At 49.3% G+C, this 23,348-nt stretch overlaps 1 protein-coding gene and 1 long non-coding RNA gene across 2 annotated transcripts in view; both read left to right on the forward strand.

The window, feature by feature from the left end:
• LOC123584273 overlaps positions 1–23,348 on the forward strand; it is an 80,222-nt gene that overhangs the window by 23,441 nt on the left and 33,433 nt on the right.
• LOC123584290 lies at positions 2,054–3,431 on the forward strand. The gene is made up of 2 exons (XR_006705302.1): positions 2,054–2,536; positions 2,573–3,431. It is a non-coding gene; the product is annotated as an uncharacterized LOC123584290 (long non-coding RNA).

Consider the following 23,348-nt stretch of genomic DNA (forward strand, 5'->3'; position numbering starts at 1 on the left):
CCAGGTAGGTATCTGCGACGTCCGTCCTGCCTGATGTGGGCACTGACATTCCTCCAGCCCCCGGGGTCCGATCTGCGTCCGTTATCTGTCTGCTTCCCACGGAAGCAATGTTCCTTCACCCCTGGCTCCGTTTCTACTTTATTTCTGGCACCTGAGGGTTGAAGCTCTGTTCTTTTACCCTTGGCCCTGTGTCAACACTGGCTTTCAATGTTTTCGGTCCTTTTTTGTGTTTACGGTGTTCGCTGTTCGGTGGGAAGCCCCCAGCGGCAGGGTCCCAAGTAGCCACGATGAGAAGGCACCGCCACCAGAGAGCCTCAGGTCAGGGGAGAGGGCGTTGGAAATGGGAGAGCAGCCGCACAGCCCCTGAAGAAGAGGCAGGAAATTGGAGCGGTCCATCTGTTTGAAAGGATGAGGGGTCCCAGAGGACAAAATGGGGAGAGAACCTGGCTCCCTGGCTCTGTTTGGCTGGGGGTATGTCGGAGTGTGTGCAGGTGAGATGCAGGTGTCTGTGTTTGCAGTGAGTCTCTGCCTTCCTGTTTCCCTTTTCCCGTGGCCGTCAGGAAGCTCCAGGCCGGGGGCAAGGCCACCTTTCCTGGTGAGGTCCGGCCCTTCGTGTGTCTCTCCCGTCTGTTCTCTGTGTTTAGAGCCAGGTGGGCCTGGCACCTGCCAGCCGGGACACTCTGTCTTGGCTTGTGTTTCCCCAGTCATGAGCTAGAGAGATTGGAACAGGGCTCCTAGGGGTCAGGTGCGCTGGTGCTTGTGGTGTTTCCACTGGCAGAGGGATGCCCCATACAGGGTGCAAGGAGTGTAAGAACAGCTACATTTACTGACAGCTCACAGGCACCGGGCTGATCCACACACTTTATGTGGATGTCTGGATCATTCCTCATCAAAGATACACTTGGTTGCATTTTAACAGTATTTATTACATAACTATGCGCTGAGCACTGGAGGGGCGAAGATCGTGCCCAGCTCTCTGGGGGCTCCCGTCAGTGAGCTGTGTTCATGTTCCCCGTCACCTCCTCCGAAAAGCCCTCCCTGACTTCTGCTCTTGGCTCTAAACATGGCTGGGGGCCTCTGAGCTGCTCCCTCACACCTCCTTCCCTGTGATGTACTTTACAGACTTGTCACTACCCCCACCCAGCTCAGTGAAATCTGGGGGAGGGACTGAGTAGAAACCCCATTACCTCTCCTCCCGGGGGGCTCCGCTATCTATCTGCCATAGATACCCAGTCACTGTTTGGAAGAAATGAATGAACATAGTAGTGTTGCTAAGGACTGAATTGTGTCCTCGCCAAATTCCTATGCCGAGGCCCTAACTCCAATGTGGCTGTATTTGGAGAGGGGCCTTTAAGGAGGTGATGAGGGTTAATAAAGTCATGAGGGTGGGGCCTGATCCCCTGGGACCGGTGGTCTTATGAGAAGGGGAAGAGGGAGACCTCTCTCTTCTCTCAATGCCAGGTGAGCACAGAGAAGAAAGGGATCATCCGAACCTGCCTGCACCTTGATCTTGGACGTCCTGCCTCCAGAACTAGGACAGGTGAATGTTTGCTGTTTTAAGCGTCCAGCCATGGCTGTTTGGTTAACCTTCATTTCCTCCAGGGCCCCATTCCTTCCGTCCCCACCCCCAGCTTGCTCCCTCCTGGCACCTGTATCAGGTTCCCTCTCTGCATCCTAATGGCAGTCCCTTTCCATTCTACTCTGTCCCCAAAACAAACTCAAGGCCTCAGGTTGACAGCCTCAGGCCTCTTCTGGAGGGCACCCTCTCCATTGCTCTTGCTTTCTAGAGAAAGGTAATCGTAACGCATTTTAGGACAGAGAAGCGTGAGTCAGGTTATTTTCAAGGAGGAGCCTCCCATTTAAGGACCTTTCTGTGGGGAAGAAAGAAAAATCTATGTGTGTGTGTGTGTGTGTGTGTGTGCACGTGCATGCGTGCACACACACACTCACATATGTAAATGCAAAGCAAAAAGCCCAGGACCTAAAAAAAAAAAAAAAAGCTCCAGTGGTAATGGTATTTACCTGTGGGGAGGGGAAGGAGGCTTGAAGGACGCGTCTCCTAGGCCGCCTTGCTGGCCGCTGTCCAGAGGCAGGACTCTTTGTGTCAGGTGCTGGTCACACCTTGGGGGCCTGAGACCCGGGTGCAGAGGTGAGGGGAGGGAGGTGGGGAGGGGCGGTGCTGGGTAGCACCTGCCTTGGGGCTCACCTGCCAAGATCAGATGAGACTTGGCCTTTCATCGTGGGGTTGAACTGATTCAGGCCCAGCTCAGCGCTCCTCCGAGGTCGGGTCTTGGCTGAGTATGTGGGGGCTGCTCCTGAGTCCGGGGTGGGGGAAGAAGAAGGAGAGAGCCTGACTGAGCAACCGCCCCCCCCCCCAGGCCACGTACAGGTGGGGCCTTTCACACCCGAGCAAGTGTCTAGTCTGCAGAGCCACGAGAGGCCACGAAGGGGGTTGAATGAGCCCCCGAGTTAGACAGACCGGATGTCAATTCTGAGGCTCTAGGTGGATGTGGATGTGGCATTTAGCTGCCCCTCTGTTAGGTAGGAAGAACAAGCAGTCAAAACACCAGAGGCTCCTGTGCCTTTCCTACAGTCAAGGAGAGAAAGTAATGGACAGATTAGGGCGGGGGAGGGGGTGTTCAGTAACTGACGATGTTCGGTAAGTGATATTTCAGACAGCTCTTGCTTTTTCTTTCTTTTTTTTTTTTTTTTCCATTTAGCAGTTTTACTTAAGTTCTTTAGAATAAATATACCTACCTATGGTACTAACTGAAATTTGTTATGAAGAATCTTCTTTAAAATACGTGCAATTTAAGCAGCCACTCTCTCATTTGAAGGGGAGCATTGATAGATGCTCTAGAATTCAGAATGGCATTTCGAGGGAAATCTGGCCGGATGTCTGATTCTGCAGTACCCTAAGCACAGCTCTGGCTTCTGCTCTTTGTGTTACGAGCACATGGCTGTCCCCATTTCCCTGGAGGAGACACCCAGACTGGCACAGAGTAATCGACAGTTCATGAGGGATGGGCCCAGGATTGAACCCAGGCGGAGTGGACCGCGTGGGGGGTGCTTGCACAGCCGTCTTCCCTGCCGTTGCCTTCCTTTCCACAAACAATATACGTGCTGTGAAAAGCTAAAACAACACTGACGCGTATCAGCAGAAAATGAAAGTCACCTTGAATTCTACTTCCCACAGATGTTGGAATGGCTCGCCATCAGTGTGGTTTCTCTCAGTCTGTGACATTTTCCTCTGCACCTGTACAGCCATCTATTCACGCACGTCGTCAGACACACGTGTATTTTTAAAGGCACCATGCTGTGATACTGCTTTGCAGCTTGCTTTATTTCCAATTTTCACTGGGACGTTTTTCAATATCATTGGATCAACTTCATTTTTATAATGCATTTATAATATATCTGTGTTCCATCGATAGTGGAATACTTTTTTAAAAAAATTTATTTTTGAGAGAGAGAGAGAACATGAGCAGGGGGAGGACAGGGAAAGAGGGAGGGAGAGAATCCCAAGCAGGCTCCACACTGTCAGCACAGAGCCTGATGCAGTGCTCAAACCCAGCAACCGTGAGATCATGACCTACGCTGAGATCAAGAGTCGGATGCTCAACCAAGTGAGCCCCACCCCCCCCACCCCCCGCCAGGTGCCCCTACAGTGGAATACTTTTGAAAAAATACTTCTGAAAGTTGTGGTAAGGTACAAATAATTAACCATTTTTGAATGCACAGCACATTAAGTGTATTCGCACTGTTGTGCAACCACCACCACCATCCGTACCCAGAACTATCCATCTTTCCAAAGTGGAACTCTGTGCCCGTTAAACACTCACTTCCCCTTCTCCCCACCCCAGCCTCCGGAAACCTCCATTCCACGTTCTGTCTCTATGAGTCAGACCACCCTGTACTACATGTGAGGGCAATCACACGGTGTTTATAACTCCTCAGGGTTCACCCATGCCATGGCGGGTGTCAGAGTCTCCTTTGTAAGGCTGAGTGAAGTTTCAGTGCGCTCTGAAGAAATAAAAGCAATACTAGTTCTATAGTCTAGGAAAATCTCTAACTAAGGACCTTCCTCTCTTCTCTCCACTCACACTCTCTCTTCCTATACTTTGTAGGGCAAGCCTCTGAAGGAATGTCCTTGACCTGCCCCCCAGCTGCCAGTAACCCTCCCCGAACGGGTTACCTCGTCTGTCAGAACTGAAGGTTGGGCAGTGCCCCTCACTAGAATGTAAACACACTTCATGAAGGTAACATTTATGGTCACGGCCAATTGCTTCCCCTCAGGCTGCTGTAAGCCTGTGCTCGGGCATGGGACTGAAGGCAGAGCCCTGCGTGGATGCCAGCTTTTCACAGTTATGCCCAGAACTGCCACGTACAGCCAGCGAGAATCGTAGCCCCATGACAGCTGAGGGGGAAGGAACGAGAGCATCGCCTCCGCAGAGTTCACGTGTTCCATGGAGACTTCGGGGCTCTCCCGGAAACCAAGACCTGCACTCTGGACCTTGTGACCACTTCAGCCAGAACAACCCAGATATATCCACTCTCTGTGTCAGGCCTGGGGAATGAGCTTCTGTGTGAAAAAGGGTTTCGGGGAATGAGGAAAGGAGGGGCCGAATGAATCCAGCTCAACACAATCCGATGTTTCACACATGCAGAAACTCGGTGCCGAGTGGAGGCGTGTGTTCAGAACCCTAAGACTTTGGTGAAATGGGGACCGTTGGTGGTTTCGCCCGTGTGTCTGTGTCTGGACGCCGGGATCTGGCCCCTCTGGCCTGGCTAGGGTGGCTGGTGCTGCCCAGAGGGTCCAGCTAGTCTCTGTTCGCTTTTGCAGGTGGTCTTTGTTTCCAGAATCTCTGAATCTGAGCACACAGAGAGATCCTCGGTTTATGGGGACTTGCCTCTGTTTCACAGTAAAGCCAACCACACCCACCTGTCGCTGAATGCCTGCCGGGCTGATTTTTAGCGTTAGCCTTGTGTGAAAGTGGAGGCAATTGGAGGCATACCGGAAACTCAAGGGGAGTTTATTTCGGTATGTGAAGCGAAAGAGTTACTAGACCCTAAAGGAAGTAAGACCAGTTTTGTGTGTGCAACTGTCAGTCCCCAACAGAAATCCCCTAGACCATCTCCGGCTGTAGCCAGCTCTTCCCATGGGTGATTTGTGCACAGACTTTCCTTCTTGAGAATAGATAATGATGCAGGAGTCTGGAACTGTCAGAGTCATCAGGATCTGGGAAAGCCTGAGCTGGAGCCAGAAGGAGGCAGTATGGTCTGGTAGGAAGCCCCGGGGGATAAAGAGGTAGGAGGCCAATCCTGAGTCAGAGCTTAGGTACGACCTACTGACTGTCGGTGTGACCTGGGACGAATTATAGGCTACGTACCATCCTTAGTTTCCTCTCTAGTAAAAGAGCGGGGTGGATTTTATGGGTTTTTTTAGTTCCAAACTGGACACCCCTTCTGAATAACTGGAGTATCTTTATTTCCAAAACAGCCCCTGAATTAGAATTGCCAACAGTAAATCTAGAATCCGTCTTTTTAATCTGCTCCCCGCAATAACCACCAATCATGCCATGCTATTTGCTCTGTGTTGTCACGCATCTTAATGGATTTCTTAGATTTGTCGATGTACACCTTTTCATTTTAGCATCTTGAAGTTATAGTTAATATAGTTATTTGCGTTAATAATAATTATGTTGATATAAAATTTCTATGGAATTGTAAAGGGTACTAAATAATAATGATAACAATGAATGTGGTCTCCCGCCTTCCACTGAAATGTAGGTAAAGAAATGTGAATCTTACATTTAGTGGCATTTTTTAAGTTGAGGAACGCCTAATCTCATTTCCATTTTTATGGGAACCTTATGAAGTAGACCTTGAGGGGATGAACAGCTCCCTTTTCATAGCAAAAGCGGGCTTGAGTAGACTAGACAGATTATTTGATTTACGTATTTAACCAATATTAACAATAAGCATCTTCCCTAGGAGAGGCTCCAGGCTGGGTCTGAGGTCTCCTACTCATACTGGTTGTATGAATCCGGCATAAAGAGGCTTAGGTGGTGAGGATGGTAAGAAACGGAAGGCTTAAGAGCTACTTAAGAGGAGGAATCGAAAAGTTTGTTTGGGTGTGGGGGCCACGGGAGAGAGAGAGTCAGGCAGATAGTATCCCAGGTGGATGGGGCTGCCGTGTGCAAGGATGAAATGCAGAGGAAGACTTAAGCTCTGAATAAGTGGAGTTTGAGAGGCATGGGTGCCATCCAGGCAGGGATTTCTAAGTCCAGAGTTCAGGTATAAGCTGGCCACTCCCATGGAGAAGTCATCAGCCCTGAACTGATAATTGAGGTCCAAGGTGTGCACATAATTCCCCAGAGCAAGGGTGCAGAGAGAAAGCAGAGGGGTCAAAAAAAAAAAAAAAAATCCGTGAGAGACTTCCATGTTTATGGTCTAGTAGAGTTGGATCAGCCAGCCAAAAACAATGAGAGAGAACATTCAGAGAGGACAAAACCAGAGGAGTGTGGTATCACGAAAGCCAAGGGAAGAAGTGCCTTCAGGAAGAAGGTGTTTGGTAAGACTGAAAGAGTGTCCGTTGATTCCAGCAACCCAGGAGTAACTAGTTAACACTGGGAAAGACGATGTGCAAGGAGCGTGGTGCATCCGTCGGGCAAGGGCTGATGGAGAAACAGGAAACTGAGCTAAGGGGCGGTTACCGGCTACGTGTCCTTGGTCTAATTGTTCGAGTTCTCTGAGTCTTTATTTCCAAATCTGCACAATGCTCAGAAGCCATGCGACAACTCACCCCGGCTGTGCATTCAGGTGTGGTAGGTTGAAGGGATATAGCTGTCAACAGAGTTGAGGCAAAGTCCTGTTGGCACAAGGTAAGTTCCTTGACCTTGTGCCTGACTCCCTGCTCTCCCTGCAAGCCAACAACAGGAACAACAGGAATCTTGAGGAGTTGGCCAATATCCTCAACACTTGTGCTCTGGACTTTTAGGGGACGGGAGACTGAGGATTAACATGGGGGGCCAGCCTCTTCTGCTGCAGACAAATACCTCAAGTACTTTTAGTCCCCGTCTGGTGTTCAGTTTTTGGGAGCCAGTGGCAGGAGGGAGGAGACCCTGACTCTGGTCTCGGGTCTGTGGGAGACTGGCCGTGTGGCTTGGCAAGCCACTGCTTCCCACCTCTGGAGTTCCTGGTCTGTCAGATGGCATCTTCTCCAGTTAGATAATTCTGGAATGCATTTCCTCACTGCAGGTGTGTTTGTATTGCAAAGAAGTCCCTACCAGAGAAGGAAGGTTGCTGTGATCCCTTGGACAAAAAAGATGCGTCTCCAAGCCAAGGACTCACATAGCTATTGTCACTGTTAATTCCCAAAACATATGTACGGTCCCGGTTAATCCCGTCAAATAGATGCTGATGCATAGGTTTCAGAGGCCAACGACCTGTTTGAGTGGAAGACAGAGCATCTATAACAGGCAGCAGTAAGTTAGGTTTGGGCAAGGAATCATGGATTTATTTTAAGTTTGCTTATTTTGAGAGAGAGAGAGAGGAAGAGAGAGAGAGGATGAGCATGGGAGGGGCTGAGAGAGAGGGAGAGAGAGAATCCCAACCAGGCTCTGCACTGTCAGCACAGAGCCCAGTATGGGACTCGAACCCATGAACTGTGAGATCGTGACCAGAGCCGAAACAAAGAGTCGGACACTTAACCAGCTGAGCCACCCAGGGGCCCCAAGGAATCGTGAATTTAAGCCATAATTAACTGCTCCTCCTGCAAAAGGAGCCAGTTGAGCAGGTCAATGCCTGGAAGAACCTCATGTCTTCTTTCCTGTCCTCAGAGAAAGTCTACAATCCTTAGCAGATATTTGGAGACATCCATTCTTTGGATTGAAGCAGGCTTCCCTGGAGTATCTTTCATTTCTCCCCTGCACTCCCATCCGTGTCTACGCTGTCGTGTCACTGCTCCCCTCCCCACCCTGCTTCCCTTGGGCCTGGGAGACCCTTCCTAGTGACATGGGCTAAAATTCTGTGCATCCTTCGAGGCTCGTGAACCTTTCTCGACCTCCCAATAGCTGTAACACCTTCCTCCTTTTGAAGCTGTTTTTTGCACGTGGGGCCTCCCCCACAGTACTGTTCCTCCTCTGCCTTGAATTAAAGTTGTTTATCCCCTTCGTATTAGAACAGTTAGCCTATGAGTTTCACAGAAACTAAGCCCGTGACAACAGTTGGCACATAATAAAAGCGCAGTGGCCGCTTGGCGGTTGGAAATGCATCCATCCTTAACTGGTTCCGGGTTTGCTTTTGCACGCATCCACCTGGCAACTGATCATTAGGGCCTCGCGTGAGACCTCATGCGGGGTGGAGTGTTACCACAGTGAATGAGGTGTTCCACCGACTCTAGCTTGGGAAAAATATCCCATTGGGTAACCACTTGTTTGTTCTGGATGCCACCTACCCGCCATCGGTCATCCTGGCCTGGTACGTTCGCACAGTGTGTAAAGCTTGTAATGGTCGGCCGACCCCACACTTGTGTGATGATCACGTCAGCCCCGTGAAATGAGTACAGTAGGTCCATTATACCCAAGTCCCCATTTTCTAGATGAGGAAACAGGTTCAACCACGTTAAGCTGACTTACCGGGGACGTCACAGTTCCTGGGTCGAATGGCTGCTGAGTCTTCTGGTCCAATGATTCCCAAGGATAGGGAGAGACGGTCAAGAACTACGCAGATCAGGACATGGCAAGTGGGGAAGAGGTGCCCAGGAACAGTGGGGCAAGAAGAAAGAATCCGAGGATGAGAAGGAGTGGTCTTTGTGCAGGATACGTGACTCCTGGGGTCCCCGCCAGGTTGGCGACGTGGAGGCAGAGTGTGGCCTCTGCTCACGGACCTCACGCCGCCCAGGCTGGCGTCAGGGCGAGCCCCTCCGAGCTGGGCACCAGCAGCCACAGGAGGCAGGTCTCCTTGCACGGTGTCTCTGCACATCTGTTCCACCTGCATCTGTGGACTTCACGATCCTCCTTCCTTGCTAAGTGTTCAGACCCAAAGCAGGTTTTACGTTCTAACAGTGTCGAGAGTGCAGTGTTTCAGAGTGGTGACGGAGCAGTTGTTTTAGCAGGACAAATTGGGGATGCACTACCTCCCCCAGTACCCCAGCCTGCCCCCACACAAAGCTGCTTCCCTGTCCGGTAGGCTGTGAAAGGCCAGGCTCGGTGCTGAACGTGGGATGTGGGTCCCTGTGCCTCAGTACAGCATTGACCCCCGGCTCCAAGCCAGGCGGTCCAGTCACGGCAAACTCTGTTGTCTCCACGGGCGGGTGCTGCTGGGCCCTTACTGCTTTCCAGAAAACCAAGCTGGGTTCCCCAACCAGGATCACACCGAGTCCCTTCCTGGGCCTTGGTGTCCTGCTTATTAAGAGGTGAGTTTGGGGGCGCCTCAGTCGATTGAGCGTCCAACTTCAGCTCAGGTCACAATCTCGCGGTTGGTGAGTTCGAGCCCCACATCCGGCTCTGTGCTGACAGCTCGGAGCATTGGAGCCTGCTTCAGATTCTGTGTCTCCCCCCCCCCCCACCTCCACCCCCGTCTCTTAGAAATAAACACTATAAAAAGTTCTTTAAAAAAGGTGAGTTTGGGTCATTTGATTTCTAAAGTCTTTTACCTCTGTTCTGCTAGGGGTCTGTAATCCGGAATGGGTCCCCTTCTTCCGGAGAGTCTGTGCATCACACTCATGTTCTGGTCATGCCTCCTGCCTCCATCCTGGACCCACCAGTACAGCACGGCATAGTGCGCCCATAGACTCAGGAGTCCAAACTCCTACTGCCCTCCCAAAGGAACTGGGGGGGGGGGGCCTTCGGGCAACTTACCTTCTATGCCTCAGTTTCCCCATTTGTAAACTGGTGGCAATGACAATACCTACTGCCTCAGATTGTGGTAAGAAATACATGATCTTACAGAATTAGAACAGTGCCTGGCACTCCGGGCTGGTGGGTCTTCCTGCTTCTATTCTTTGTGTAGGTATCTTGCCCCCTCACCTTCCTTGAAGGTGGAGACTTAACCTGAATGGAGTTTGGATTTCTACTATCTGCCCAGGGGGTGGCCCCCACTGGGCTCTCTCGAGTCGAGGTTGGTTGAGTTCATTGTATCTCAGGCCATCGAGAGCCCCCATTTTGGGGTTCCAAGCACTGGGCTCAGAAGGTCAGGGCCCTGGAGCTGGAGTGACTTTCAGGAAGCCGTCTGCCCTCATTCTTGGCTTTGGGTAGTTGTTATCTATCCTCAGTGCAGAACAAATGTGCCGATATATCAAATGCAAATACCACGTCTACATTGTTTTCGTTTGTGTGTGATCGTAGGATTTGCTAACGTTAATACGTGGTTAAACATAGCTGAACCCAGCCCATAAAAGGTTTTTGTTTTTTTTTAAACATTAAAAATTTTATAATAATCCATGCTGCTGTGCTTGTCAAATAAGCAAACAATAAAAGTCTACAGAATGCATAATGGCAAGATTTATTCACTACCTGCCCTTCCAAGCTTCCTTCTCTCTCCCAGAGATAAATGCTGTGAACGTTCGGTAATTTTCTTTTTTAGGCTCTTGGCTTTTTTTCTCTACACTGACTTATGTGTGCACACACACGCAGATTTCCTTTTTGTTCTTTTCCTCACACCAGTGTGATCATGCTACACCTTATTCAGTGAATTGCTTTTGTTACTTGACATGATTATGGAGGGTTTCCGTGGCTGTCCTCACTTTACGATTCACCTATACATTTGCACAGCCTTTCCCGTGACCCTGCAAGCCTCCCCTCTGACTCCTGAGGAAGGAGCCTTGTGAGCCCTTCCAGTACCTTCCACAGCCTCCACCGCTGCAACAAGCCATGGCGGGCACAGGAAGGGCCCATGTCCCCCGGAGGGGGGCTGGGTCTGGGAGGGTTTTCAAGCAACTAGAAAGCTGGGTGGGTCGATTTGCCTTGTGTAACCCACTGCAACGTTCAAAGGGCTTTCAAATCCGTTTTCGTTCCCATGCTGCACAGACACACTGTAAAATTTCCATTTTCTTATTTTTTTTAACGTTTATTTATTTGAGAGAGAGAGAGAGACAGACAGCACGAGTGGGGGAGGGGCAGAGAGAGAGGGAGACACAGAAGCTGAAACAGGCTCCAGGCTCTGAGCTGTCAGCACGGAGCCCGATGTGGGGCTCGAACTTACGGATCTCGAGATCATGACCTGAGCTGAAGTCGGACACTTAACCGACTGAGCCCCCCAGGAGCCCCCTTAATGTTTATTTATTTTTGACAGATAGCGTGAGCAGGGGAGGGGGCAGAGAGAGAAGGGGAATCGAGAATCCCAAGCAGGTTCTGCGCTATCTGCCCTGACGTGGGGCTCGAACTCATGAACCGCGAGATCACGACCTGAGCCGAAATCAAGAGTCTTAACCGACTGAGCCGCCCGGGTGCCCCTCCACTTTCCGAGTGAGGAAACGGGGTGGAAGAAGGGGCTGGAGCGACTGCCTCGTGCTGGAAGAGCTGTGTTTTGGCCTGTCTCTGGGAGAAGTGGAGGCTTTTTTCTTCCAGATGAAGGCGGGCAGAGTCGGCCGGGACTTTCCTCCAGTCAGCACTCAAGTTTTCTTTTCGTCCTCAGGATTTGTGGTCCCAGAAAAAGCTGGCCAGACTGGCTGAAGCCCGCTTCCTGCACCGTCCTCCTACCCCTGACCTCCTCACCCCCGACAGGCCAGACCACACCTGCGCTGGGCCACCAGTTGGGGGGACCCACAGAGAGGAAGCTGTCCAAAGGTGGGTCTTGGTCTGAGGTCTTGGGCTTGAACCCTTTGCTTTAAGGCAGCATCTCACACCCTCGGCATAGTGGGCGTCTCAGACTGGACAGTCCTCTGTCGTGGGGGGCTGTCCTGTGCATTGTGGGACATTGAGCAGGATCTCTCACTAGATGCCAGCGGCACCCTCAGGACAGCCAAAAATGTCCCCAGGATTGTCCACTGCCTTTCAGGGGGCAGACGACTGCCGGCTGAGAACCTCTGCTCTAAGGAGTAAAGGTATATCATTCTGGTTCAGCGCTGTGCTACGAGCATGTCACCTGCTGTCAGCCCCGGCGTGGCCCGGTGTATTCATTGTACCATCAGTGGAAACAGCTGGGGGTGTCGTGGGCTCGACCTTATCAAGGCTGATTATAATGGAGCAGACCACGCACAGATTTCTTCCTTTTTACTCACTCGGCCCTTGCGGAGCCCCGGCTCTGTGCTGGCTGCATCTGTGTTCTCAGACTTGCCCTGCAGGCCCCGCCCCGGGGCAGCGGCCCCTGCAGGTGGCCGAGACCGTAAACAAGGTCTGCCCACAACACGGTGAGGTAAGGGCTGCGGGAAGTGGGTGCAAGACGGTCCTGCTCTAGTTCCCAAGTCATGAGCAACAGCCAGCCTCCACAGATAAACGTGGTCACCTGCATTGTGATGTTCTCCGCTGCTCGGAAATGGTGCACACCGAGTTAACAATGAGCTTTCCCGCTTACACGGATATGCCGTGCGTTGCTCTTAAATAGCCAAACACAATTTTTGGTTGTTGGAAATCATATTCTTCTAATTTCCCAGTGCCTTTTTTAAAAGTTTATTTACTTTAAGAGATAGAGAGCATGAGAGGAGGAGGGGGAGAGACAGAATCCCAAGCAGACTGCCTTTTTAAAGTTTGTTTATTTATTTTGAGAGATAGAGAGCATGAGTGGGAGAGGGGCAGAGAGAGAAGGAGAGAGAGAGAGAGAGAGCGAATCCCAAGCAGGCTCCACGCTGGCAGTGCAGAGCCTGAGGCAGGGCTTGAACCCATGAACCATGACATCGTGACCTGAGCTGCAACCAAGAGTCAGAGGCTGAACCCACTGAGCCAGCCAGGCACCCCCAAGTGCCTTTTAATCAATCTGAGTGTCACTGGTTCCTTATTAGTTGGTCCGTTCATTCAAAGACGTTGATGGATCACCCTCATTGTGTCTGAGACCCTCTTTGGCTGGGGCATCAGCGGTGAGCTGGAGGGGCGGGCTGTCTGTGGCTCCTTCGTGGGTGGCCTAGGTCTGGGTTTTTCACTGTGGGGATTGCCTGGGGGCTTTGAGGGGTGAGAGTGACACAGAGGGAGACTGGAGGTTTCTCAGGCTCCCCGTGAGTGTGAGCGTGTCCTCTCCAGCCCCATGGCTCGGGCTGCAGCAGTGACAGAAGTTTCTGTGATGGTGGCTGTGGCCTTGTGGGGACACTGTGCCAGCTCCTCCCCGTTTGTACAAGCGGAGTCCCTGCTGTCTTCTCTTTAGTTATTTATCTACTGATTCATTTATTTATTTATTTATTTTTAATTTTTTTCTTTAATGTTTGTTTCTTTTTGAGAGAGAGAGAGAGACAGAGTGCAAGCGGAGGAGGGGCAGAGAGAGAGGGAGACACAGAATCCGAAGCAGGCTCCGGGCTCTGAGCCGTCAGCATAGAACCCAACGCGGGGCTCAGACTCACAAACCGCGAGATCATGACCTGAGCTGAAGTTGGATGCTCAACCGACTGAGCCACCAGGCACCCCTCACCGCTGTCTTTCTTTCTTTCTTTTTAATTTTATTTTTTTAACTTTACATCCAAGTTAGTTAGCATATGGTGCAACAATGATTTCAGGAATAGATTCCTTAATGCCCCTTACCCATTTAGCCCATCCCCCCACCCATAACCCCTCCAGCAACCCTGTTTGTTCTCCATATGTAAGAGTCTCTTATGTTTTGTCCCTCTCCCTGTTTTTATATTATTTTTGCTTCCCTTCCCTTATGTTCATCTGTTCTGTGTCTTAATGTCCTCATAAGGGTGAAGTCTTATGATATTTGTCTTTCTCTGACTAATTTCACTTAGCACAATACCCTCTAGTTCCATCCACATGGTTGCAAATGGCAAGATTTCATTCTTTTTGATTGCCGAGTAATACTCTGTTGTATATATAAATCACATCTTCTTTATCCACTCATCCAGCGATGGACATTTGGGCTCTTTCCATACTTTGGCTGTTGTTGATAGTGCTGCTATAAACTTTCCCCCCTGCTGTCTTCTGATTCAACTCAGATTCAAGGACAACCAGGGTCCCTTGTCCTTTATTTCAGTGGATGAGGTCAACTGCGGACAGCAAACACAAACTGCACACGCACGTGTGTGTGTATGTGCGTATGCACCCGTGTGTGTGCACGTGTCTGTGTGAGAGATGTGCAGGTAAGGATCGGTGTGTGAAAGAAATTAAGCAGCATCAGAATGTGGAGGAGTTAGTTCAGCGGACTGGCCAGGGAAGGTGTCTCTGAGGAGGCAGCGTTTCGGCTGAAACCTGAACAGGATGAGAGAGCTCTGTGAGGGCTTGGGGGAAGGGGTCGCTCGATTACTGGTTAGCAATGTCATACACGTGCACGCACACGCACGCACGTGCACACAGGCATACACATGAGCACCCACGTGCACATAGGTGAGCACACGTACACACGCATGCACACGTGCACGCCGGTCATTCCCTCTTTCCCCAGCTTTGCCACGCTGTCTGCTTCACCGTGTCCGCAGGCCCCCGCTCCTGCACCCCTGCGGTGCCTTGTGCAAAGCCTGGCCTCTGAGCTACAAGGCAGGACGGGACGGGGCCTGGGGCAGATGCTATGGCTGGCTGAGAGGATACCTCCGGAGACGAGACTCGGGCTTGGGCAGGTACGTAGCGGACGCCGAGGTCCTGGGGGAGAGGAAGGATGATTGGATGGAGCCCCACGTCTTTCGGGCCCAGGATACCCCTTCCTTCATCCCCTGCCACGCCCAGTGGGCATCTGCCCTCAAGGACCCTGTGAGTTGAGTGTCTGAGGTGCAGCTGTGGGTGTCAGCAGGGCTAACTCCTGCTGCAGGAGTGCTGAGCATTCCTGGCTTCTGCTCAGCCCCGGTCAAAATTCCCAGAAATGGAACAGAAGGAATCTGACGTCCGTTGGTGGGTGTTCCCAATGTTGTCAGGAGGGTAGAGCTCTTGGGGGTGCGTGGAGGGCGTGGGGGAAGGGGTCGCACATCCTCCCTGGCCTGTGCGACTGAGGGAAGATGGCCTGGCAGGCTGCTGGTTGTGGCATCTGGCCATCGCTGTCCACTTGGCCAGGCTTGAGGTGCCACACGGCAAGAACCCTGGGCTTTGGTGTTCGGGAAAATGAGAGCCAGACCCTGAGTCACTAATTACTAGATGTGTGACCTGGAGCCTATGACTTACGTGCCCCACTCTTATTTCCCTTTACCGTAAAACAGTGCCTGTTCTGCCCAAGGGCAGGTGGCAGAAGATAAGGGTAAATGTTTTACTCAATGCAAATTGTGGGCGATCCGCTCCACGGCCTGCACCCAGGGCAGCCGTAATGGGGTGAGTGCCTTTCACATCTCCCCCTTGCAGGAAGCGTGAACTCAGCCGGGAGGCCTCTCTCCTGGTGGAGACAGCAGGCGAGACGCCCGTCTTAAGAGAAAGCTTTCCAGACAGAGGCTGGGGGATACGTGTGGGAGCTCCTGGAAGGCGGGGACCACACCCTATTTCCTTTCTTTTCTTTTTTTTTTTAATTTTTTTTTTAACGTTTATTTATTTTTGAGACAGAGAGAGACAGACCAGGAATGGGGGAGGGTCAGAGAGAGGGAGACACAGAATCTGAAACGGGCTCTAGGCTCTGAGCCCGACGCGGGGCTCGAACTCACAGACCACGAGATCATGACCTGAGCCGAAGTCGGCTGCTTAACCGACTGAGCCACCTCCTTTCTTTTCTTTAAGGGGCACGATGCTGATTTAATACACGTATACACTGTGATCACCACGATCCATGAACACATCTCCATCACCTCACATAGCTACCTTTCGTGAGTGAGGGGAGAACATTTAAGACCCATCCTCTTAGCACATTTCAGCTCTGCAGTACGGTATTAGTAACTGCAGTCACCATGCCTGCATTAGATCTCAGAACTTATTCACCCCGTGAGAGTTTGTACCTGTTGGGTGTTTTTTATATGCTAGGTGCTCAGTAAAACACTGAATGTGCATGGCTGAGGGTGAGATACGGCTTAGCTGTCAAACAAAAGTAGTTCCTGATCCACAGCTGGACTGAGACACCTGCACAGCTGGACCCCACTCATTCCATGGCCCTTGCTTCTCCCAGTTGTCCCCCCTCCTGTGGGCACGGTGGCCTCCAAACACCCCCTTCTACTCAGACCTCCGTTACCCACACCATCACACACCCTGTGGATCTTTCCAGAATTTGCAAATGGCCAAATCCCCAGGGTACTGGGCTGTATGACACACGCTCCTGAGGGAGTGGTAGAGAGGGTGAAGCCACCACGAGAAGTTACTGCAAAGGGGGGAGGCCACGGGGAAGAGGAGAGGGGTGTCCGGGGTCATTTGTGCCCTGGGTGCTTTGAATATCTTTTTTCATTTGATTTCAGAACACATAATCCAAACAGCACTGAGTAAAAACCAGTTGAAACCAGAACACATAATCCAAACAGCACTGAGTAAAAACCAGTTGAAACCATCGGGGCACTTGAGCGGCTCAGTCGGTTGAGTATCTGGCTCTTGGCTTTGACTCAGGTCATGAGCTCCAGGTTCATGAGTGAGAGCCCCGCATTGGGCTCTGTGCGGAGCCTGCTTGGGATTCTTTCTCTCGCCCTCTTCTCTGAACTTCCCCTGTTCTCTCTCTCTCTCTCTCTCTCTCTCTCTCAAAAAAAAAAAAAATAATAATAATAATAACCATATCATTTCATGAAAGGTAGAAATAAAATTGCCAAGACTGCTATCATTTCAACAGTTCTGGTAGAACTTGAAATAATGTTTTCTAAATCCCTCTGGCATACCTGAGAGTTATTTGTGGATTACCAGTGATCCAGGGAATAGGAACATAGTTTCAAAAACAGCCCGCAAAGGATTTGCCAGCAGAATTGGGACTGGCTGAATGCTTGAAAGGCTACGTCGAGGTCACAAGGTGTGGAGCTGTTGAGTCTTCAGTCTTGGCTCGAATTCTGCTGTAAACTCAAGCTATCTTTTTGGTCAAATCGATGGATTCATGAATGTTTACTAGCAACTCCTAGGTACTGCGTCGTCTGTTAGGCACTGTGCGAATTCATAAATCAGTAAAATCGTCAGGGGAATGGACATAGGTGCAGCTAATGGTAAGATAAGCTGCCCTGTTAGGTTCCTGCTTCTGCCTCTGGAAGAATGTTTAGATCAAGATGAGTAGAGAGAAAGATATTGCTATGATGCTCATAATGTACCAGCCGTATTGCAATACTGTAATATGTGCACATTTTACTGTTAATTTCGAACCATGCGTCAACTTTTTAAAAATAGTGAAAGAGTAGTGTAGAAACCTATGTTTGAGTCTAATAATCTCTGTTAAAAACTTCAACTTTATCTCTCTTCACCACAAAGGCTTCTGGGAACATAGTTTTAAAAATTGCTTTCTTAACCAACCCCCTTCACAGAACAAATTAACTAGAAACAGAATCCGTGAACTTGTTGTTTTGTTATTGCAAATCACACCACTTGACCAAAATTCTATAAATTCTGACTTGGGAATAGGACTTGAAAATTTTTAAGAAGACAAACTCTAGTCAGCCCTCTCCAAATCTACCATTGTTTGTATATTTCTATGAGAGTACGTTTTGGTGATGTCTCTGATTCTCAGTTCACTTCTTTTATTTTTTTTAAGTTTATATACTTATTTTTAGAGAGAGAGAGAAAGACAAAGTGAGATTGTGTGCACGAGTTAGGGAGGGGCAGAGAGAGAGAGAGAGAGAATCCCAAGCAGGCTCTGTGGTAGGTTCAAACCCACAAACCATGAAATCATGACCTGACCTGAAACCGAGAGTCAGATGCTTAACCGACTGAGCCACCCAGGTGCCCCTCAGCTCACTTCTAAGGGTGACACATGAGCCACTGAACACGGACCACTGAAGCAGACCAGTGAACACGGGCCACTGAATGTGGACCACCAAACACGGACTGCTAAACACAGACCACCAAACATGAGCCCATGAACATGGGACACTGACCGTGGACCATCACACATGGGCCGCAAACATGGGCCACCTAACATAGGCCACTGAACATGGGCCACCAAGTGTGGACCGCTGACTTTCACCTACTCATCTTGAGGTCAAGGCCAGAAAGAGGAAGCTTTGGAAGGGATGGTGTAAAGGGAACATTCTAGAATAAGATCTCTGACCTGGGCCCTGCTTCTCGCTGATGTGTGGTATCATGGCTGTGATTCCCATGCTCGGCAAACATGTCTTCCTGTCTCTGGGGAAGGATCTGGGTACAAGTGTCATCTTCCTGTTGGTCGGCTGCACAGCCTCCTGTCTGGTCACCTGCTTCCCTCGTTTCTCTCTTCAACCCCCTCTTCAACCAGCAATCAAAGTGATTTTTCTGGGGTGTCAATCAGAGCATGCAATTTCCCTGTTTGTGACTCACCCAGGACTTTTCATGATGCCTAGAAAAACAGCTTATGGCCGTCAAGACAGTACACGCTCAGGCCCGGCCCTTTGTGTTGGATCCCGTCGCCTACCCTTCCCCCTCTCACGTGGGTGTGCCAAGCCCGTGAGCCACGGCACGCGCCTTAACCTCCATGGTGCTGGTCTGCCCGCACCTCTCTGTGCACCAGCCCCTCCTCACTCGGACCCGGGCACGCCTGTCCTGACCCCCCCGGAACTGATAAAGCGCCCCACGGCCCCGCAGCCCTGCCTGTCCCGACGCGTCACATCAGAAACCTCAGGGATGACTCATCCTCACCACTTTCTGTTCCCTTGACCTGCTTTGGTTTTTTTGGCAGTTTGTGTCTGTACCTACAACTCCATTTTACGTTTGCTTATTTTAGACCTTTCCATGTTTTACTGCTTAACTGCTCATCTCTCCACCTGAGTGTGCGTCCCACAGGGCAGAGGCTTCTTGTTCCATTGGTGGCTTCCCCTTCCCGTCAAAAGCGTAAGCTCCCAGAGGGCAGGAAGCTTGACTTTCTTGCCCATCGGGGTATCAGCAGTGGCTCAGGCAGTCCCTGGTACAGGATAGATCCTGATACATTTCCTTTTTTTAATCAAAAAGACGGTTTTTTACTGCAGTGGAGAAAATAGGGAAGTAAGGGTTTCAACTCAGCACCCCAGTCCTTGATGGAGAACATCCCTGTTTACTCCATCTGGGCAGTGAGAGGATCTCGGACTTCGGGAAAAACTTCAGCTGATCTCACACACCCCGCCTGTCGCGCCTTCCAAACTGGCCTGCAGCCCCTGTTTGTGTGTATAAGGCACACCCCCAACTCAACTCCATATCCTTCAGAATTCAGCCTGCTGTCACTTCTAGGGGGCCGCTCCTAGAAACTTGCCCATACGCCCTTTAAGCACGCACCAGGCTGTTCTGGAACCGCTCACGCTCCTGTGGCCACCTGCAAAAGCTCTCAGGAGGCAGGTATTGGCCCCCCCCCCAGGAGCCCCGATTGACCTTGCCCATCACAGGGGCTCAGCAAACACCTAGGGAATGAGGAAGAAGACAAGTGACTCTGTCAACGAAGCCCCAAACAAACAGAAGGACACAGGATGGAAAGGCAATACAGTGGCCCCCACTGTAAGCGTTTGAGCTGAGACCGTGTTTACTCAAACTCTAGTGACTACGTTTTCTTACTTCTTGTCTTCTTGATGCTCCGGCGTTCAAGATCCTGATCCTGGAGAGACTCCCAGGGCTAGCCAATTCCTAGAGTGAACAAATGAGTCCCCCAAGTATATGGGTCCTGTACAAACCAACCCATCCAGAGTCCACAGACCCAATCGTCTCTTTATCAAGTATACCCTGTGCTCTAAATCAGTGCCTGCCAGGGACCAGGCAGCCAAGGAGTTTAGGTTTTGAGAATCTGAAAGATGATTATCAACAACTGTGTGCAAATTACAGCTTTCAAGAGGAAAAGTTCTGCCAAAAACATTGAACCAATGGAACACTTAAATTTTCCGTAGGTGAAAAAATAAATGTAGTCACATTATTTTTTTTAAGTTTTTTTTTTTTTAATGTTTATTCATTTTAGAGAGAGAGAGAGAGAGACAGAGTGCGGGTCAGGGTGGGGGGGGGGGGGGGGGGGAGGGGGGAGGGGCAGAGAGACAGGGAGACACAGAATCTGAAGCAGGCTCCAGGCTCCAAGTTGTCAGCACAGAGCTCGACGCAGGGCTTGAACTCACAAGCTGTGATATCATAACCTGAGTCGAAGTCAAAGGCTTAACCGACTGAGCTAGCCAAGCACCCAGGTCACATTATTTTCATACTGCCAGTTGATCAGTCAGAGTTGCTTATTTGCTTGATATATGCAGTGTTGTTTTTTTTTTAAATCCAGTATAGTTAACATACAACATAATATTAGTTTCAGATGTACGATACAGTGATTCAACACTTCCATACATCACCCAGTGCTCATCACAGCAAGTGCACTCCTGAATCCCCGTCACCTATTTCCCCCATCCCCCTGCCACCTCCCCTCTGGTGACCAGTCTGTTTCTTGGTTTGTCCCGCTCTCTCTCCCTCTCTCTCTGTTTTTCCTTTGTTTGTTTTGTTTCTTAAATTACACATATGAGTTAGATCATATGATATTTGTGATCTCTGACTGACTTATTTCACTCAGTATTCTACTCTCTAGTTCGGTCCATGTTGTTGGAAATGGCGTGATTTCATTCTATACCACATCTTCTTAATCCATTCATCTACCAAGGGACACTTGGGCTGCTTCCGTATCTTGGCTATTGTAAATAGTGCTGCTATAAGCATAGAGGTGCACGTATCCCTTTGAATTAGTGTTTTGTAGTTTTGGGATAAATACCCAGTAGTGTGATTACTAGATTATGGATAGGGTAGTTCTCTTTTTAACTTTTTGAGGAGCCTCCATACTGTTCTCCAGAGTGGCTGCACCAGTTTGCATTCCCACCAGCAGAGGTATCACCTCTGAGTGATACCTCATTGTGGTTTTGATTTGTATTTCCCTGATGAAGAGTGATGTTGAGCATCTTTTCACATGTCTGTTGGCCATCTGGATGTCTTCTTTGGAGAAATGTCTGTTCATGTGTTCTTCCCATTTTTTAAAACTTATTTTTAAATTTTATTTTTTAATTTTTAAAATTTACATCCAAATTAGTTAGCATATAGTGAAACAATGATTTCAGAAGTAGATTCTTTAATCCCCCTTACCCATTTAGCCCATCCCCCTCCCACAACCCCTCCAGCAACCCAGTTTGTTCTCCATATTTATGAGTCTCTTCTGTTTTGTCCCCCTCCCTGTTTTTATATTATTTTTGTTTCCCTTCCCTTATGTTCATCTGTTTTGTCTCTTTTTTTTTTTCAACTTTTTTTTTTTTTTTTTTTTTTGGGACAGAGAGAGACAGAGCATGAACGGGGGAGGGGCAGAGAGAGAGGGAGACACAGAATCGGAAACAGGCTCCAGGCTCTGAGCCATCAGCCCAGAGCCCGACGCGGGGCTCGAACTCCCGGACCGCGAGATCCTGACCTGGCTGAAGTCGGACGCTCAACCGACTGCGCCACCCAGGCGCCCCTGTTTTGTCTCTTAAAGTCCTCATATGAGTGAAGTCATATGACTTTTGTCTTTCTCTGACTGACTCATTTCACTTAGCATAATACCCTCCCGTTCTATCCATGTAGTTGCAAATGGCAAGATTTCATTATTTTTGATTGCCGAGTAACACTCCGTTGTATATATATATACCACATCTTCTTTATCCGTTCATCCATCGGTGGACATTTGGGCTCTTTCCATACTTTGGCTATTGTCAATAGTGCTGCTATAAACATGGGGGTGCATGTATCCCTTGGAACACCTGTATCTCGTGGGTAAATGCCTAGTAGTGCAATTGCTGGGTTGTAGGGTAGTTCTATTTTTAGTTTTTTGAGGAACCTCCATACTGTTTTCCAGAGTGGCCGCACCAGCTTGCATTCCCACCAACAATGCAAAAGAGATCCTCTTTCTCCGCATCCTCACCAACATGTGTTGTTGCCTGAGTTGTTGATGTTAGCCATTCTGATAGGTGTCAGGTGGAATCTCATGGTGGTTTTGATTTGTATTTCCCTGATGATGAGTGATGTTGAGCATTTTTTCATGTGTCAGTTGGCCATCTGGATGTCTTCCTTGGAGAAGTGTCTATTCATGTCTTTCGCCCATTTCTTCACTGGATTATTTGTTTTTTGGGTGTTGAGTTTGATAAATTCTTTATAGATTTTGGATACTAACCCTTGATCTGATATGTCCTTTGCAAAAATCTTCTCCCATTCTGTCGGTTGCCTGTTAGTTTTGCTGATTGTTTCCTTCCTGCGCAGAAGCTTTTTATTTTTGCTTCTGTTTGCTTCCCTTGCCTCCAGAGACGTGTTGAGTAAGAAGCTGCTGTGGGCAAGATCAAAGAGGTTTTTGCCTGCTTTCCCCTTGAGGATTTTGATGGCTTCCTGTCTTACATTGAGGTCTTCCATCCATTTTGAGTTTATTTTTGTGTATGGTGTCAGAAAGTGGTCCAGGTTCATTCTTCTGCAAGTCGCTATCCAGTTTTCCCAGCACCACTTCCTGAACACTGTCTTTGTTCCACTGGATATTCTTTCCTGCTTTGTCAAAGATTAGTTGGCCATATGTTTGTGGGTCCATTTCTGGGTTCTCTATTCTGTTGCATTGATCTGAGTGTCTGTTCTTGTGCCAGGACCATACTGTCTGGATGATTACAGCTTTGTAGTATAGGTGGAAGTCTGGGATTGTGATGCCTCCTGCTTTGGTTTTCTTTTTCAAGATTGCTTTGGCTATTTGGAGTCTTTTCTGGTTCCATACCAATTTTAGGATTATTTGTTCTAGCTCTGTGAAGAATGCTGGTGTTACTTTGATAGGGATTGCATTGAATATGTAGATTGCTTTGGGTAGTACTGATATTTTAACAATATTTGTTCTTCCTATCCAGGAACTTGGAATATTTTTCCATTTCTTTGTGTCTTCTTCAATTTCTTTCATAAGCTTTCTATAGTTTTCAGTGTAGAGATTTTTCACCTCTTGGTTAGATTTATTCCTAGGTATTTTATGGGTTTTGGTGCAACTGTAAATGGGATCAGTTCCTTGATTTCTCTTTCTGTCGCTTCGCTGTTGGTGTATAGGAATGCAACCTATTTCTGTGCATTGATTTTATATCCTGCAACTTTGCTGAATTCATGAATCAGTTCTAGCAGTTTTTTGGTGAAATCTTTTGGGTTTTCCATATAGAGTATCATGTCATCTGTGAAGAGTGAAAGTTTGACCTCCTCTTGGCTGATTTGGATGCCTTTTATTTCTTTGTGATGTCTGATTGCAGAGGC

Source organism: Leopardus geoffroyi, chromosome B1 (assembly GCF_018350155.1).
Source record: "Leopardus geoffroyi isolate Oge1 chromosome B1, O.geoffroyi_Oge1_pat1.0, whole genome shotgun sequence".
Taxonomy (NCBI): Eukaryota; Metazoa; Chordata; class Mammalia; order Carnivora; family Felidae; genus Leopardus; species Leopardus geoffroyi.